The sequence below is a fragment of the Choloepus didactylus genome, chromosome 13, assembly GCF_015220235.1.
Source record: "Choloepus didactylus isolate mChoDid1 chromosome 13, mChoDid1.pri, whole genome shotgun sequence".
Lineage (NCBI taxonomy): Eukaryota > Metazoa > Chordata > Mammalia > Pilosa > Megalonychidae > Choloepus > Choloepus didactylus.
The window spans coordinates 10,866,608-10,883,344 of record NC_051319.1 but is presented as its reverse complement, the minus strand read 5'-3'; the positions used below and the strand labels follow the sequence as shown (position 1 = coordinate 10,883,344).

The following is a 16,737-nucleotide window of genomic DNA, read 5'->3' as shown; positions in this document are numbered from 1 at the left end:
ACACACACGCATACACACACACACAAGCTAACATTTCCCTTTTAATCATATTCATTTATATATTCCGGTGCTGTTAATTGTGTTCACGATTTTGTACCAGCATCACCACCATCCATTATCAAAACATTTCCATCATTGCAAATAGGAGCCCTGTACATTTTAATCTTCAACTTCCCAATCCATATCTCCACCCTGCCCCTGGTAATCTATATTCTAGGTCTGACTCTATGAGTTTGCTTACTGTGTTTCAAATCATGAGATCATGTAATATTTGTCCTTTTGTACCTGGCTTATTTCACTCAACATGATGTCTTCAAGGTTCATCCATGTTGTTGCATATGTTAGGGTTTCATTCCTTTTTTTGGTTGAGTAATATTCCATTGTATGTATATACCACATTCTGTTTATCCATTCATCAGTTGATGGAACCTGGGTTGCTTCCATCTTTTGGCAATTGTGGATGATGCTGCTATGAACAGTGGTGTGCATATAGCTATTCAAGTCCCTGCTTTCAATTCCTTTGAGTATTTACCTGGTAGTGGGATTGCTGGGTCATATGGTGGTTCTATGCTTAGCTTTCTGTGTAACTGTCAAACTGTCTTCCACAGTATCTTCACCATTTTACGTTGACACCATCAATGAATAAGTGTTCCTTTTTCTCTTCATCCTCTCCAAAATATGTTTTCTGTTTTTTTAATAGCAGTCTTTCTAATGGGTATGAAACGGTATCTCATTGTGGTTTTGATTTGTGTTTTCCTGATGGCTAATGATGTGAGCATCTTGTCATGTGCTTTCTGGTCATTTGTATATCTTCCTTGGAGAGATGTCTGTTCAAGTGTTTTGCCCATTTTGTAATTGGGTTGTTTGTCTTTTTGTTGTTGAGTTGAAGGATTTCTTTATATATTCTGTATATTAAACCTTTACCAAATATGTGTTTTCCAACTTTTTCTCAACATGATGTCTTGTAGGTTATGTTACTTTCATGGTAAGGTCCTTTGAGGCACAAAAGTTTTTTATTTTGATGAGGTCCCATTTACCTGTTTTTTCTTTTGTTGCTTGTGCTGGTGCAGAGTCTAAGAAACCATTGCCAAACACAAGTCCTGAAAATGCTTCCCTATGTTTTTTCTTCTAGGAGTTAGTAGTTCTAGCTCTTATATTTAGGCTTTGTTCCATTTTGAGTTGATTTATGTATATGGTATGAGATAGAGGTCCTCCTTCTGTTTTTTGCAAATGGAAATCCTGTTTGCCCGGCACCATTTGTTGAAGAGACTACTATTTCCCAATTGAGTGGTCTTTGCCACCTTATCAAAAATCAGTTGGCCATAAATGTGAGGGTTGATGTCTGAGCTCTGAATTCTATTCCACTGGTCTATATGTCTGTCCTTGTGCCAGTACCATGCTTTGTTGATTACTGTAACTTGGTAATAAGCTTTAAGATCGGGAAGTGTGAGTCCTCCAATTCATTCTTTTTTAAGGTGGCTTTAGCTATTCAGGGCCCCATACCCTTCCATATTAATGTGATGATTGGCATTTTCATTTCCACAAAAAGGTATTGGAATTTTGATTGGGATACCATTGAGTCTATAAATTGCTTTGGGTAGGATTGATTTCTTAATGGTATTTAGTCTTCTAGTCCATGAACATAGAATGTTCTTCTGTTTGTTTAGGTCTCCTTTGATTTGTTTTAGCAATGTTTTATAGCTTTCTGTGTAAAAGCCCTTTACATCCTTGGTTAGATTTATTCCTAGGTATTTGATTCTTTTAGTTGCTATTGTGAATGGGATTTTTTTCTTGATTTCTTCTACTGATTGTTCATTACTTATGTATAGAAACAGTACTGATTTTGGGGTGTTGATATTGTACTCCACCACTTTGCTATGTTCATTTATTAGCTTTAGGAGCTTTGTTGTGGGTTTTTCAGGACTTTTTTGTATATAGGATCATGCATCAGCAAACAGGGAAAGTTTTACTTCTTCCTTTCCAATTTGGATGCCTGTTGTATCTTTTTCTTGCCTAATTGCTCTGGCAAGAACTTCCAGTTCAACGTTCAATAACAGTGGTGACAGTGGGCATCCTTGTCTTGTTTGTGATCTTAGAGGGAAAGTTTTCAGTCTTTTATTATTAAATAGGATGTTAGCTATGGGCTTTTCATATATTCCCTCTATCATGTTGAGGAAGTTTCCTTCTATTCCTAGTGTTCTACTTGTTTTTATAAAGAAAGGGTGCTATATTTTATCAAATGACTTTTCTGCATCAGTGGTGATGATCATGTGGTTTTCTTTCGTCATTCTGTTAATGTGGTATATTTCATTAATTCATTTTCTTATTTTGAACCAACCTTGATACTAGGTATAAATCCCTCTTGGTTGTGGTATATGATTCTTTTAATAGGCTATTGAATGCAGTTTGCTAGTATTTTGATGAAGATTTTTGCATCAATATTCATAAGAGATACTGGTCTGTATTTTTCTTTTCTTCTGGTATCTTTATCTGGCTTTGGTATGAGGGTGATGTTATCTTTGTAGAATGAGTTAGAGAGTATTCCCTGCTCTTCAATTTTTTGGTACAGTTTGAGCAGAATTGGAGTTAAGTGTTTTTGGAATGTTTGGTAGAATTCCCCTATGAAGCCATCTTGTCCTGGGATTTCCTTTGTTGGGAAGGTTTTGATTACTGATTTAATCTCTTTACTAGTAATCAGTTTGTTGAGACCTTCTATTTTTTCTTGAGTCAATGTAGGTAGTTTGTTTGTAGGTAGAACTTATCCATTTCATCTAGGTTATCTAATTTATTGGCATATATTTACGGTAAGAACTTGTCCATTTCATCTAGATTATCTAATTTATTGGCATATAGTTATTCACAGTTTCCTCTTATAGTCTCTTTTATTTCAGCAGGATCCGTTGTAGTGTCCACCTTTACATTTCTTATTTTCATTATTTGTATCCTTTCTCTCCATCTCTCTCACTCATCAGTCTAGCTAAAGATTTCTCGGTTTATTGATCTTTTCAGAGAACCACTTTTTTGGTTTTGTTGATTCTGTTTTTTTTGTTGTTGTTTTTTATTTCATTAATCTCTGCTCTGTTATTTCCTTCCCTCTGCTTATTTTGGGTTTAGTTTGCTGTTCTTTTTTAGGTTCTCGCAGTTTTGAGATTAGGTCTCTGATTTGAAATCTTTCTTTTTAATATAAGCGTTTAGGGCTACAAGTTTCCCTCACAGCACTGTCTTCACTGCATCCTATAAGTTTTGGTATGTTCTATTTTCATTTTCATTTACCTCAAAATATTTCCTAATTTCACTTTTATTTCCTCTTAATGCATTGGTTATTTAAGAGTATGTTGTTTAATTTCCACGTATTTTTGAATTTTCTATTTTTCTCTCTGTTATTGATTTCTAGCTTCATTCCATTGTAGTCAGAGAATATACATTGTATGATTGCAATATTTTTGAATTTATTGAGACTTGTTTGGTGACCAGACATATGGTCTATCCTGGAGAATGATCCATGTGTTCTCAGGAAGAATGTATATTCTTGTTTTGTTGGGTTTGGTGTTCTATATGTCTTAGGGGTCTAGTTGGTTTAGTGTATCATTCAACTCCTATACTTCCTTATTGATTTTCTGACTAGATGTTCTATACATTATTAAGAGTAATGAGTTAAAGTCTCCTACCTTACTGTAGAAACGTCAGTATTTGCTTCACGTATTTTGGGGCTCTGCTGTTAGGTGCATATATATTTATAATTGTTACATCTTCCTATTGTATTGCCCCTTTTAACAGTATATATTTTGACCATTTTTTGTCCCTCCTAACTGTTTTTGACTTGAAGTCTATTTTATCCAATATTACTATTGCCACCCCAGCTCTCTTCTTGTTACTGCTTGTATCGTACATTTTTTCCCATCCTTTCACCCTCAAACTACTTGAATGTTTGAATTTAAGGTGATTCTCTTGAAGACAACCTATAGTTGGGTCATACTTTTCTATCCATTCTGCCAATCTCTGCCTTTTGACTGGAGGTTTTAATCCATTTACATTTAAAGTCACTAACGGTAACACAGGACTTTATCCTGCAGTTCCTTTGTGAGTCCTATACTTGTTTTGTCCCTCACTGCCATTAGTGCCTGCTTGAATATTTATGTGCTTTTGCACTGTACCATATTTAGTGCCTTCTCATTTCTGTCTGGATATATTTTTCATCTGTGTTTCTTATGGTTGCCATGGGGTAAAGTTTAACATTCTAAATATACAACAATCATGCTTGGTTGTATGCCAGTTTGGATGTATTATGTCCCCCAAAAAGCAGTGTTCTTCAATACAGTCTTGTGGGGGCAGACATATTAGTGTTGATTAGGTTGGAATCTTTGGATTGAGTTGTTTCCATGGAGATGTGACCCACCCAACTGTGGGAACACCTTTGATTGGATTATTTCCATGGAGGTGTGGCCCCACCTATTAAACATGGGTCTTGATTAGTTTACTGGAGTCCTATTAAGGCTCAGAAAGAAGGAGCTCAGTGCAGCTGCATCTTAGAGAGACATTTTGGAGAACACCATTTTGAAATACAGCCTAGGAGCAAGCAGATGCCAGCCATGTGCCTTCCAGCTAACAGAGGTTTTCCAGACACCATCAGTGTTCTTCAGTGAAGGTACCCTACTGTTGATGCCTTTGTTTGGCCATTTGCATGGCCATAAGACTGTAACTTTGTAACCAAATAAACCCCCTTTATAAAAGCCAATCCATTAATGGTATGTTGCAAATAGCAGCATTAGCAAACTGGAACAGTTTGTTATCAGCTTACTTCACTAGCATGCACATATACTTTTCCTGTACCCCTCTTCTGTCCATCCCCACCATTTTTTTCATACTTGTTACCACTCAGTCTGAAGAACTCCCTATAGCATTGCTTGTGAGACAGGTCTAGTTGTGATGAACTCCCTCAGTTTGTTTATCCAAGAATGTCCTAATCTCTCTGTCATTTTTGACAGTCTTGCTGGATGTAAAATTCTTGGCTGGCAGTTGTTTCCTTTCAGCACTTTAAGTATTTCAGCCCACTGCCTTCTTGCCTTCATAGTTTCTGTTCAGAAATCAGCACTCAGTGTAATTTGGACTGACTTGTATGTAACATGTTGCTTTTCTCTTGCAGCCTTTTCAGAACTCTCTTCTTGTCTTTTGCATTTGTAGTGTGATAACTATATGACAGGATTTATTTTTCTTCGTGTTTAATCTGTTTGGTGTCCTTTGAGTTTCTTGGCTGTGCATATTCACGTCTTTTGCTATGTTTGGGAAGATCTCTGCCATTATTTCTTTGACTATTCCTTGTGAACATGTTTTGGTCAACACGGTATTTTTTAAACTTGCACTCTTTTATGACTCTTCGTATGGTGCTTTCTAAGCTTTAGAGCATTTCCTTTTTATAGTGTGTTACACAATTATGTGCAGGTCTATTAGGAGATTTGCAGCTTAATGTCACTCTCAGAGTCAGCTTAAGACATGAGAACTCCCCAAGGTTAATGATCAGCCAGTACTCACCAGTACAGCTTTACTACTGGTTTAAATATCAGAACACTATAATTCCGTACCAGTTGGTTAATAGTAGCTGCAATAAATGGCAACATATTAATATGAATTCCAGTTAATGTAGGCTATCTCAGTAACTACATATACTATGAGTATAGACCTTTTTCTGGTCCAGGCACTGCATTGCAGGGCTAAGGCACATGCTGAAGATATCTTGCTATTAATTTCAGTTCTTGGAACTTGGCCTTAGGTTCAGAACTCCTAGGATGGGAAAGGGGGCTACTCAACTGAACTCTGAAAGATCTATTTTGTATATTTTCAGTAGAAATGCCTAACATAGGTAGAGATGGGAAGGCTGCCAGGATAAACATTTATAATCTCACACAGTTTCTAAGGGTCAGGAATTTGGGGGCTGCATTGTTGGGTAGTTCTGTCTCAAGGTCTCTTACGAGGTTATTTTTCTTTTACTCCCTTAATGCTTTTTTGCATTGTAAATATTTTCTAGTGTAACATTTTAATTCCTTTAATGGTTTTTTCATTAATTTTAAAAATTTCCTTAGCGATTGCTCTTAGGGTCTTAATATTTGCATCTTAACTTCTTAAAATCTACATCAGATAACTTAATTCTGGTGAGATATAGAACATTGCTCCTTTATCGCTCCATCATCCTCCCATTTTTTGCTCTATTACTGTAATACATATTATGTCTATATATGTTATAAACCCCAGAATACATTGTTATAAATATTACTTTATGTAATGTTATATCTTTGTAGAAAGCTGAGATAAGAAAGGAGAGCAAGTATTTACTTATGGGGTTTATTAGATTATACTTGTTATTTACCATGTTGTATTTTGTTCATTTCTTCCTGTGTATTCAGGTGATCATTTCCCTCTAATACAGCTTTGTTTCCTTCCTCTTTGTGCTGGTATTGCCAAATATGGTACGTTTATATATGTTATAGTTCTAATGATACAATTTCTAACAGTACAATTATATGCATATTATTTTAAGCCATTGCTTTTTAAATCAGTTAAGAGAATAAAGGAGACTAAATATATTATCTATATTTATATTGTCTTTTATAATTATACACATGATTACCTTTATTGGTGCTTTTTATTTTTTCATGTGGATTCTAATTACTGTCTTGTCACTTACTTTTAACTGAAGAATTACCTTTAGTATTAATTGTAGAGCATATCTGGTAGCAACATACTCTCTGAAGTTTTGGTTCATCAGGGAATGTCTTTATTTGCCTTCATTTTTGAAAGATAGTTTTGCCGGCTACAAGGTTCTTTTTTTTTTTTTTTTTTTTTTTTTTTTTTATGTAAATATTAAGAGATTTATTATAGGAATTTCTTCACATGACGTGGGGATTGGCACATCCAAATTCCATAGTGAAAGCTGAAAACTGGGAACTCTGATGAAGGTTTTGATCAATTCCCCAGAAAAAACTGGCTGGCTAAAATAAAGATAGAAATTCTTCTTTATGACTGCTGAAATCATCAATTCTTCCTTTCTGTCCTTCAGCTGATTGGATGAGACTTCTCTCATTGCTTCTCTCTTTGTTGGTTGTAGCCATAGAATCAACTAATGATTTAAATCCACAAAATACTGTCACAGTGATAATCAGGCCCATGCTTGCTTGACCAAACAACTGGACACCATAACCTAGCCAAGTTGACACATGGAATCAACCTTCACAATACTGTAACCTTTTCTCAGAGTTTCTTTTCTTAGACGAGAACTCTGAAGGGTGACACATTTACAACAACTCTCTAGTACTTGGGTTTGCATACCACCTTCAGATAAATTCAAGAAAAATAAAACAAATCCAAGGATTGCAAATTTTAGTGTATTAAAAAAATTAGAAATCAGGGAACCAAAAAGTGTATTTCTTTTCCTTTTATCATTTCAAAGATTTATAGAGTTCTGATATTTATGAAAATGAGTTATGCTGCAAGAAAATATTCTTATCTTAAACAGAAGCTCAGGTGACAATAAAAATAGTGAAAAAAAAGTGCTGGGTATTTAAAGACAATCAGAATGTTTAATAATAAATCTTAATTTGTTTCAATCCAAGAAGGAGAAATATAGTTTAACTCATTCTTTAAAAACTTGATTAATAGGCAAGTCACTTGGCTTAATATAAGGAAAGTATAATTTTTATATACGATGTTTTTTGTTGAGTCCTGAGGAATGCCTGTGCAACAGACTATACAAGGTTCTTTTTGAAAGTTTTTCTTTCTTTAGCACTTTGAATATATTATCCTACTGCTCTGTGGTCCCCATTGTTTCTAATAAGAAGTCAGATATTGAAGTTGTCTTCTAAACAATGTGTTCCCTTTCTCTTGCTGCTTTTAGAAATTTATTTATCTTTGGCTTTCATTGCTTTACTTTGACTATGGCATACGTGCGTGTGTGTCCCTTTGCGTTTATCCTATTTGGCATTTGTTAAGCTTCTTGGCTATGTAGATTAATGTTGTTACATCAAATTTGGGAAGTTTACAGCTGTTATTTCTTCAAATATTTTTTCTGCCCCTTTCTCTTTTTCCTCTCCTTCTGGAACTCTGATCTACATATGTTGGCTTGCTTAACGGTGTCCCACATTTCTTTGAGGCTCTGTAATTTTCTTTTAATTCTTTTTTCTCTTTGTTCTCCATATTGCATAATCTCTTTTGACCTAAATGCAGGTTCATTGATTCTTTCTTCTGCCAGCTCAAATCCACCATTGAGCCCCTCTAGGATTTTTTCATTTCTGTTAAAGTTTTCAACTCTAAAATTTCCATTTGGTTCTTTTCTTTTTTACCATTTCTATCTTTTTATCAGTATTCTCTATTTGATAAGTCATATTCACCATATTTTCCTTTAATTCTTTAAACATGGTTTTCTTTAATTCTTTGAACGCATTTATAATAACTCTTTTGAAGACTTTGTTAAGTTCAACATCTGGGCCTCCTCAAAGGCAGTTTTTTATTGCCTGCTTTTTATCCTGTGTATGGGTCCCCTTTTCCTGTTTACTTTCCATGTCTTGTAATTTGTGGTGGGAAACTGGACATATTAGTAATATATTGTAGCAACTCTGGATACTGATTCCTCTCCCCACTGGGGCTCACTGTTGATGTTTGTGTGCTTGTTTATTTGCTTAATGACTTGGCTGAACAGTTAGTGAAGTCTGTTTCCCTCACAGTGTGCAGGTTCTGACAACTCCACTCAAAATTGTTTTCCCTTGTTTTTATCTGGCTTCATAAGGATCATCCTTGCATCAGCAGCATTTAGTTCACAACATTTAGTGGTCAACTACTGATTGATCAGAGGTTGTATTTGATCTCCCTGAACTAGAAAGGTTTTCACCTTTTCATGTTGGCTCTGGTGTGGCTTGGAACTGCATTCACTATTGAGGAAGTATATAAGTTTTGCCCACATTCAGCCAGAGACTACTAACTCAGAGGTTTCCTCTCCTGTCACTCCTCAGGGCACAGCCTTTGACATGAGCACAGTATTCCTGGACCACCAGGACCACTGTGGTTTTTGCCAGGCTCTCTTTATCTCTTTTCCTGATCTCCCTATTAAACTTCTGGCCTGTCTGGCCTCTATTGGTATCACCCCCAGCATCCACTAATTGCCAGGTGATTGCTCCATTTTTTTCACAACACCCTGGGGTATAAATTGCTGCACGTCTGATCCAAATAAAATCAGGTCTCTTGGCAGGAACAGAGTATGTCTGCCTTTGAGGCTTGCTCTCCTTAGCAGACCTCTGTGCTAAGGAGCAGAATCTAGGGAAGTTGGAGGTTAGGGAACTGGCCTTTTACTAGCTGCCCCACTCAGTCTTCCCTATAAATATATGTATATAGGTGCTATATGTGGGGAGGGGACAAGACCTGCTGCTGCTCCCCAGCTGTTGCTGCCACCTAGTATAAAGGTCTTCCATAGCCCAGAGCTAGTTGGGGAAGGGGTTTGGGAGCTGCCAATGTTCATCAGCTGCCAAATGCACCTGAAATAGCTTTTCACCCCAGGTTTCTGGGGGTGATGGAAACTGCCACTTGGCTATGGAGCCTATTCAAACAGCTTTTCCACAACACAGAGTTTTGGGAGTATGATTGTATTTTCTATCTCAAATGTCATGTCCTCTTACCAAGTTTCTATAGATTTTGTTGAATAAGTGGCTCTCAATTTGTTGACCAATATCCAGAGATTTGAATGATTATCTTTGCTAATTTTGATCAGTTTAATAGATGTCTCTCCAGGGGAGAGGTTTTCCTGAGCTCCTCACATCACCATTCCAGAAGTCCTTTACAATTTTAGTGCTATATTGTGTCTAAGAGTCTGTTAGAAAGGATTTGGAGAGGAGGTATTAAATTAGAGGTAGATGAGTAGATTAGTTTCCTATAGCTGCCATAACAGTTTACCACAAACTGAGTGGCTTACAACAATAGAAATTCATTTGGTTCTGGAGGCCAGAAATCTGAAATCAGTGTTATCAGGCCAAAACAAGGTGTCGCCAGGGCCACACACCCTCCGGCAGTTCTAGGGGAGAATCTGTTCCTTGCGTCTTCCAGTTTCTGGTGGCAACTCTCTCCTTGGTGCCATCTTCACATGGCCTTCGCCTGTGTGTGTTTGTGTGTGAAATCTTCCTTTGCCTCTCCCTTCTAAGGACACTTGTGATGGACACATTTAGGGGCCACCATATTCCTGGACAATCTCCTCATCTCAAGTTCCTTAGCCTTGCCATATATGGTGGCATTTACAGGTTCCAGGGATTAGGCCCTGGATATTTTTGAGAGGCCATAAGTGTAGGAGGGGCTGTTAGCCTTCCAGTTAATACCTATCTGTAATTTTTTTTTGCAACATGCAAATATTGTTATTACCATTTTTAAGCATTAATTAGCATTGATATGATAGAGACATAGACATACAACCCAGAATACAAAATGATTAAAAGGCAGTCTCAAAAGAAATATGATAGAGTTGAGACTGCCTACATATTGTCTTTCTTTTTCTAATCATGTTTTTTTATTGTAGAATATAACATAAATACATAGAAGTGATAACTTTCCAAGTACAATTTAACAAGTAGCTAGCAAATTTCAAAGAATATTAAAAGTTACAGTTCCACAGTTTCAGTTATTTCCTTATTATGAAATATAATATATATATAAAAAGGTAATTGTTACGGTGCCCGCGAGTTAAAGTACGAGACAGCCAAACAGAATTTAAAGAGCCTTTTATTAGCCAGCTAGCAGGCGGCTGCCGTCTCTCACTCCGCGCAGGGAGTTCAGCAAGCAGCCCCCACCTGTGTGCGCTGGTGCCTTGTATAGACAGAAACCGTATCCTAGAAACGCAAGCAAGCAAGCTATTCTAACAGAAGCAGAGTTGGCAGTTTAGCTCTTGATCACAAAAAACAATTACACAAAGAGTTTCACTTGGAACTGGAGCAGTTATTGATCATACAAAACAATTTCACAAAAACAGTTTCACAAAGAGTTTCACTTGGGACTGGAGCAGCTATTGATTATTAAAGGGCTACAAAAAGTTTCACGTGCACCTGGAGCAGTTATTGTTAAAAGGGTTACGCTTGGCTGATGCGTGCAACTGCAGCTTTGCCTCCCCTAAGCGGTAAAGTTTTGATTTCTTTAACTGGTACAGGCCCAGTCTCACTCCCCCCTCCTCATGGCCTAATGCTGTTTACACAACACTGTTGCTTTGCAGATGTTTTGGGATTAAGGGAAAGGGACCCCACTTCAGTAATATCTTTCAAAGTATGATTTAACAAGTAGATATATAGTAAATTTCCAAAGTTGTTATGAGTTATAGGACCATAGTTTGTTGTTTCCTTATTGTGAAATATAGCATATATACAAAAAGCTATAGCTTTCAAATTACAATTTGACAAGAAGCTGTAGAACAAATTTCAAAGAATGCTATGTATTACAGTCCCTCCATTTCAGTTCTTTCCTTCTAGCTATTCTAATACGCTAGTAACTAAGAAAAAGAAAATTGTATAAAGATCCAGCATTCATTATCCTTTGTTAAATTCCATCTTGTCTGTTGCTACCCCTTCCTCTAGTTTAATCCCTTTCCCAATCTTCAGGGCTGTCTAGTCAGTGACCACCCTTCAATTATTCATGTTGAAAAGGGTTGTCAACATTATGAGCAAAGGGGACATCTAGTTGATGTTTTTGAGAGGCTAGTGCCTCTGGGTATTGGGACATAGCTGGCATAGAAGCACTCTAAAGGATTTAAGTTTCTGACGAATAAACACAGTGAGTGAAACTTTTATAGAATCTTAGATAGGGATCCAGGTATTCTTTAAGGTTTTTTGGGACTGCTGTTGACTCGGGCATATCATATTGTGGTCATTTGGTATATCTAGGTGACACCTGCATGGGAGTAACCTCCAGGACAGCCTCTTGACTCTGTTTGAATTCTCTTAACCACTAAAATCTTATTTTGTTGCCTTTCTTTTTCCCCTTTTGGTCAAAAGCATTTTCAGTCCCTCGATGCCAGGGTCAGGCTCATTCCCAGAATCCATGTCCCACGTTGCCAGGAAGGCTCATTCATCTTGGGGATCCTGTCCCATGTTGGGGGGAAGGTGAGGAATTTATTTGCAAAGTTAGGCTTAGAAAAAGAAAGTCCACATTTGAGCAACAAAAGAGGTTCTCTGGAGGTGACTCCTGGGCATAATTACAAATGGGCTTAGCCTCCCCTTTACAACCATAAGTTTCACCCAAGCAAGCCTCAATATTGAGGGCTTGACTTATAAAGTAGGGGGTTCCTAAGTTCACATAGCATATGCTATGTCCACAATAATCCATCTATAGCTCACATTATCATCACTTAGTTGTACAATCCTCATCACTCTCCATTTTAAACAATTCCCATGACCAAAATATCTCGTAGCTCTTGTCAGCCCTTAATTATTTGTTCCTAGTATTTATGTAATACTGGTATGGTATTCCTATTAATTATATTCCCTCATTTGCAATATGTAGATTTTCACCCTTTACTCTTCTGTTGTCAACTCTCTGTGCTAGTGTCATACCATAGAAGTGTATCATGTAAGCATCTGTTTATATTTGTGGTGCTGATCTGTGGGAAACATGCCTTTAAACTTGCAATCCTATTTGCCTTCAATACAGCTCCGATACTTATCATCCCATTAACAATCGTCACCCTTATCCATTACCATTGCTTTGAATTCACCATCATTAGCATATCTCAACATATTAGATTATGATTCCCCTTCACTAGCTACTGTCTTTCATTAGGTCCCCAATATTTTATATTGTAAGACATTGATTTTACATCATTCAGAGAGTTCACAGAAGTGGTTACATACAATATCTCTCCTTTTATGTCTGACTTATTTCACTTGGAATTATATCTTCAAGGTTCATCCATGTTGCCATATGTATCAAGACCTTGTTGCTTCTCACTACTGCATAGTATTCCATCATATGTATATACCACGTTTTGTTTATCCACGCTTCTGTTGAAGGATACTTGGATTGTTTCCATCTCTTGGCAATTGTGAACAGTGCTGCTATGAACATTGGTGTACAAATGTCTGTTTGTGTCACTGCTTTCAGATCTTCTAGGTATATACCAAGAAGTGAAATTGCCAGATCATAGGGTAATTCAATATCTAGTTTTCTGAGGAACTGCCAAACTGTCTTCCAGAGTGGTGGTACCATTATAGAGTCCCACCAGCAATGAATAAGAATACCAATTTCTCCACATCTTTTCCAGCATTTGTAGTTTCCTGTTTGTTTGACGGCAGCCATTCTTATTGGTGTAACATGATATCTCATCGTGGTCTTGATTTGCATCTCCCTAATAGCTAGTGAGGATGACCATTTTTTCATGTTTTTTAGCAATGTGTATTTCCTCTTTGGAAAAATGTCTTCTCATATCTTTTGCCCATTTTCAAATTGGGCTGTTTGAACTATTGTCGTTAAGTTGTAGGATTTCTTTATATATGCAAGATATCAGTCTCTTATCCAAATATTTTCTCCCATTGCACTGGCTGCCTCTTCACCTTTTTGACTATTCCTTGGAGGTACAGAAGCTTTTGATTTTGAGGAGTTCCCATTTATCTATTTTTTCTTTCATTGCTTGTGCTTTGGGTGTAAGGTCCAAGAAGCGACCTCCTGACACTAGGTCTTGAAGATGTTTCCCTATATTATCTTCTAGGAATTTTATGGTACTGTCTCTTATACTGAGGTCTTTGATCCACTTTGAGTTAATTTTTGTATAGGGTGTGAGGTAGGGGTCCTCTTTCATTCTTTTTGTTATGGCTATCCAGTTCTCCCAGACCCGTTTGTTGAAGAGACTGTTCTGTCCCAGTTCATTGGATTTGGGGGCCTTATCAAAAATCAGTTGACTGTATATCTGGAGGTCTATTTCTGAACTCTCAATTTGATTCCATTGGTCAGTATGTCTGTCTTTATGCCAATACCATGCTGTTTTTACCACTGTAGCTTTGTAGTAGGTTTCAAAGTCTGGAAGTGTAAGTCCTCCTACTTTGTTCTTCTTTTTTAGGATTTTTTTTAGGAATTTGAGGCCCCTTTCCCTTCCAAATTAATTGGATTGGGATTGCATTGAATCTGTAGATCAGTTTGAGTAGAATTGACATCTTAACCATGTTTAGTCTTCCTATCCATGAGCATAGAATATTTTTCCACCTTTTTAGTGCCTTTTTTTATTTCTTTTAGTAAAATTTTGTAATTTCCTGTGTAGAGGTCTTTTATGTCCTTGGTTAAATTTACTCCCATGTACTTGATTTTTTTAGTTGCTATTGTGAATGGATTTTTTTTTGATGGCCTCTTTTTTTATTATTCAATTTTATTGAGATATATTCACATACCATGCAGTTGTACAAAGTGTACAATCAGTTGTTCACAGTACCATTTTATAGTTGTGTGTTCACCAAAATTAATTTTGAACATTTTCATTACCACACACACAAAAATAATAAGAATGAAAATTAAAGTGAAAAAGAACAATTAAAGTAAAAAAGAACACTGGGTGCCTTTTTTTTTTTTTTTTTTTTTTTTTGCCCCATTATTCTACTCATCCATCCATACACTGGACAAAGGGGAGCGTTGTCCATATGGCTTTCCCAATCAATGATTGCCTTTTCAGTTAGGTCATTACTAGTGTATCAGAACATTACCGACTTATGTGCATTAATCTTATATCCCACCACTCTGCTGAATTTATTAGCTCAAGTAGCTTTGTGGTTGAATTCTCAGGATTTTTCAAATATAAGATCGTATCATCTGCAAATAATGGCAGTTTTACTTCTTCCTTTCCAATTTGGGTACCTTTTATATCTTTGTCTTTGCGAATTGCTCTGGCTGGAACTTCTAGCACAATGTTGAATAATCGAGGTGACAGTGGGCATCTTTGTCTCATTTCCGATCTTAGGAGGAAGGCTTTCGGCCTCTCACTGTTGAGTACTATGCTGGCTGGGTTTTTTCATATATATCCTTTATCATATTGAACAAGTTTCGATTAATTCCTAGCTTTTGAAGTGTTTTTATCAAAAGCGGATGTTGAATTTTGTCGAATGCTTTTTCAGCGTCTATCAAGATAATCGTTTGATTTTTCCCTTTTGATTTGTTAATATGTTGAATTACATTAATTGATTTTCTTATGTTGAATCACCTTTGAATGCCAAGAATGTACCTCACTTGGTCGTGATGTATAAGTCTTTTAATTTTCCTTTGGATTTGATTTGCAAGTATTTTGTTTAGTATTTTTGCATCTATATTCGTTAAGGACATTGGCCTATAGTTTTCCTGTTTTGTAGCCTTTATCTGGTTTTGGTATCAGAGTGATATTAGCTTCATAAAATGAGTTAGGTAGTGTTCCTTTTTCTTTAATTTTTTGAAAATTTTGAGCAGGAATGGTGTCAGTTCTTTTTGGAAAGTTGGGTAAAATTCCCCTGTGAAGTCATCTGGCCCTGAGCTTTTATTTGTTGGTAGATTTTTAATGACTGATTGGATCTCTTTGCTTGTGATTGGTTTGTGGAGGTCTTGTATTTCTTTTTTGGTCAGTCTAGGTTGTTCATGTGTTTCTAGAAAAATTGTCCATTTTCTCTAAATCGTCTAACTTGTTGGCCTACAGTAGTTTATAGTATCTTCTTGTGATTTTTTTTTTTTTTTAATTTCTTTGGGATCTGTAGTACTTTTCCCCTTCTCACTTCTGATTCTCTTGGGTCTTCTCTCTTTTTGACTTTAGCAGTCTAGCTAAGGGTCTGTCAGTCTTGTTGATTTTCTCACAGAACCAACTTTTGATTTTGTTTATTCTCTCTCTCTCTCTCTTTTTTTTTTTTTTTTTTTTTGTTTGTTTTTTGTTCTCCAGCTCATTTATTTCTGCTTTAATCTTTGTTATTTATTTTCTTCTACTTGCTTTAGGGTAAGTTTGCTGATCATTGTTGTGCCTCTTCAGTTGTTCAGTTAGGTCTTTAGTTTTAGCTCTTTTTTGCTTTTTGATATATGCATTCAGAGCTACAAATTTCCCTCTCAGCACTGTGATCGCTGCATCCAAGTTTTTGATATATTGTGTTCTCATTTTTGTTTGTCTCTAGATATTTACCAATTTATCTTGCAATTTCTTCTTTGACCCACTGGTTGTTTCGGAGTGTGTTGTTTAACCTCCATATATTTGTGAAAGACCTGGTTTTTGGTGGTTATTGATTTTCAGTTGCATTGCATTGTGGTCAAAGAATGTTCTTTGCCTTTGGAGTCTATTTTGTCCAATATTAGTATAGCTACCTTATTCACATTCCAAGTTATTACTGTGAAGGAAGTTCTTGAACCAGCCATCTTATCCTTTGGTTTTTAGTTGTTAGATCTATTTTTTCCCCTCTCTCTCTTTTTCCTTTAAGTTACCCTTACTAATAACTCTTCAGTTCTGTGCTCTTCTCCAGACTCTCTCTGCTTTCTTTTTTTCAGCTGGTAGAGTTCCCTTTAGTATTTTTTGCAGGGCAAGTCTCTTGTTTACAAATTCTCTCAGCATCTGTTTGTGAAAATTTTAAACTCTCCCTCAGTTTTGAAGGAGAGCTTTGCTGGATAAGGAATTCTTGGCTGGCAATTCTCTTTCAGAATCTTAAATATGTCATATCACTGCCTTCTCGCCTCCATGGTGCCCACTGAGTAGTCAGTACTTAGTCTTATATAGTTTCCCTTGTATGTGGTGAATCGCTTCTC

At 36.4% G+C, this 16,737-nt stretch overlaps 1 protein-coding gene across 1 annotated transcript in view; it reads left to right on the top strand.

Moving 5' to 3' along the window:
* The window catches only part of ANKRD31 (ankyrin repeat domain 31), a 247,134-nt gene that overhangs the window by 84,073 nt on the left and 146,324 nt on the right, over positions 1–16,737 (top strand).